This window comes from Triticum dicoccoides, chromosome 7A (genome assembly GCF_002162155.2).
Source record: "Triticum dicoccoides isolate Atlit2015 ecotype Zavitan chromosome 7A, WEW_v2.0, whole genome shotgun sequence".
In the NCBI taxonomy this organism is placed as follows: domain Eukaryota; kingdom Viridiplantae; phylum Streptophyta; class Magnoliopsida; order Poales; family Poaceae; genus Triticum; species Triticum dicoccoides.
Genome location: NC_041392.1, coordinates 341,764,157 through 341,766,855, shown reverse-complemented (window position 1 = coordinate 341,766,855; position 2,699 = coordinate 341,764,157).

Genomic DNA, 2,699 nt, shown 5'->3' with positions numbered 1-2,699 from the left:
GGCGGGCCGGCGATGTGGGCCGGGACGGCGGGCGAATGGCGAAGCGCCACGTGGCGGCGGCGGCAGATTCGGACGTGTCCGGTCGGACGGAATATCGTCCGCCGGCGCGTGGAGACGAAGGGGACTAGGGTTTCGGGGGGCGGAGACGGAGAATCTCGGAGGGGGGGTCTTTAAATAGGCATAGGAAGAGCTAGGAGTGTCCAAATGAGGTGCGGTTTTCGGCCACGCGATTGTGATCGAATGATCTAGATGATGGAGAAGGCTTAGGTGGGTTTTTGGCCAAATTGGAGGGGTGTTGGGCTGCAACACACACGAGGCCTTTTCGGTCCCTCGGTTAACCGTTGGAGTATCAAACGAAGTCCAAATGATATAAAACTTGACAGACGTTCTACCGGTAGTAAACCAAGGCCACTTGGCAAGTCTCGGTCCAAACCGGAAATGTTTAATCCCCACACATGAAAGAAAGGTAGAAAAGACCACCGGAGGAGAACGAAGCGCCGGAATGCAAAACGGACAACGGGAAAAATGCTCGAATGCATGAGATGAACACGTATGCAAATGCAATGCACATGATGACATGATATGAGATGCATGACAACGATAACAACACACGGAGACAAAAACCCGAACCTGAGAAAATAAAATAACTTAACGCCGGAAACGGCAAGAGTTAGAGTACAAATTGGGAAAGTTACATCCGGGGTGTTACAACACTCCACCACTACGAAAGGATCTCGTCCCGAGATCGAGGACTCAAAGAACGCCGGGTACTCATAACGGAGGTGATCCTCGCGTTCCCAGGTAGCTTCACGGTCGGAATGGTGTGACCACTTGACTTTGAGGAATTTGATTGACTTATTGCGAGTCTTGCGTTCAGTCTCTTCAAGAATAGCAACTGGGTGCTCACGATAAGAGAGATCTTCTTGGAGCTCAATGTCCTCGAAGTTGATGATGCGGTCAGGAGTCTTGAAGCACTTTCGAAGCTGAGAGACATGGAACACGTCATGAACATTTGCAAAGTTTGAAGGAAGCTCGAGTTGATAGGCGAGGTCGCCTCTCTTGCTGACAATCTTGAAAGGTCCCACGTATCTGGGGGCAACCTTCCCTTTGATACCAAAGCGATGAGTACCTTTCATAGGAGAGACGCGGAGGTAAACATGATCTCCGATCTCGAAAGCCAAATCACGGTGCTTACTATCATAGTAGCTCTTCTGACGGGATTGGGCTGCTTTGAGGTTATCTCGAATGACTTTGCACATTTCCTCTGCCTCTGTGATTAAGTCATTACCCAAAAGCTGACGTTCACCGGTTTCAGACCAGTTGAGAGGGGTACGGCACTTCCTACCATACAGAATTTCAAATGGGGCCTTGCCCGAACTTGCTTGAAAACTGTTGTTGTAGGAGAATTCAGCATAAGGAAGACAATCCTCCCACTTCATGCCGAAGGAGATCACACAAGCCTGAGCATATCTTCAAGAATCTGGTTGACACGCTCGACTTGACCGCTAGTTTGAGAATGGAAAGCTATGCTGAAGCGGAAGTTGGTGCCCATGGCCTTCTGAAAAGAATCCCAAAACTTAAAGGTAAAGATGCTGCCATGGTATGAAGAGATCACTTGTGGAATACTGTGCAGAGAGACAATACGAGAGGTATAGAGTTCCGCCAATTGAGCTGCAGTGATCGACTCTTTGATAGGCAGAAAGTGAGACACTTTGGTGAGTTTGTCGATGACAACGAATATAGCATCATTGCCACGCTTGGACTTTGGAAACCCAGTCACGAAGTCCATTTCAATGTGGTCAAACTTCCATTTTGGAATGGCAAGAGGTTGGAGGAGACCAGCTGGTCTTTGGTGTTCTACCTTCACTCTTCTGCAGACATCACACTCATTCACGAATTGAGCAATCTCTCGCTTCATTCGAGTCCACCAATAAGCTTGCTTGAGGTCGTGATACATCTTTGTGCTCCCAGGGTGGATTGAGAGCAGAGAATTGTGAGACTCGTTCATGATCACTTTACGGAGGTCACCTTTGGGTACAACAATACGATCCTCGAAGAAGAGAGTGTCCTTGTCATCAAGGCGGTAGCACTTGTACTTGGGTTGACTCTTGGCAATCCCAATCTTCACCTTTTTCACCATAGCATCAAGAAGCTGGGCTTGGCGAATCTGATCTTCCAAGGTAGGAGAGACTTGAAGGTTGGCGAGGAAACCTTGAGGAACAACTTGCAGATTAAGTTTGCGGAAAGCTTCACAAAGCTCGGGTTGATAAGGCTTGAGAATTAGACTGTTGCAATAAGCCTTTCTTCTCAATGCGTCAGCAATCACATTGGCCTTGCATGGAGTATACTCGATACTCGGATTATACTCTTGAATCGTTTCGACCCATCGAGTTTGCCTGAGGTTGAGATTAGGCTGAGTGAAGATGTACTTGAGACTCTTGAGGTTGAGATTAGCATGAACATAGGCACTTGAAACTGGAAAAATCGGGGACTTAGTAGAATTCTACCTCCGGATCTAGGGTTTGAGGTCAACGGCGACGCCGGTGGCTTCGCCGGCGATGTGGCGGCGAGGCGGCGCCGGTGGATGGCCGGGGAGGTCGGGGACGGCCGGATCCGGTCCGGCCCGACCGGATCCGCGGCAAGGGCGGCGGCGGCGCGCGCTCCGGCGAGGCGCGGGGTGGCAGCGACGCGAGGCGAGG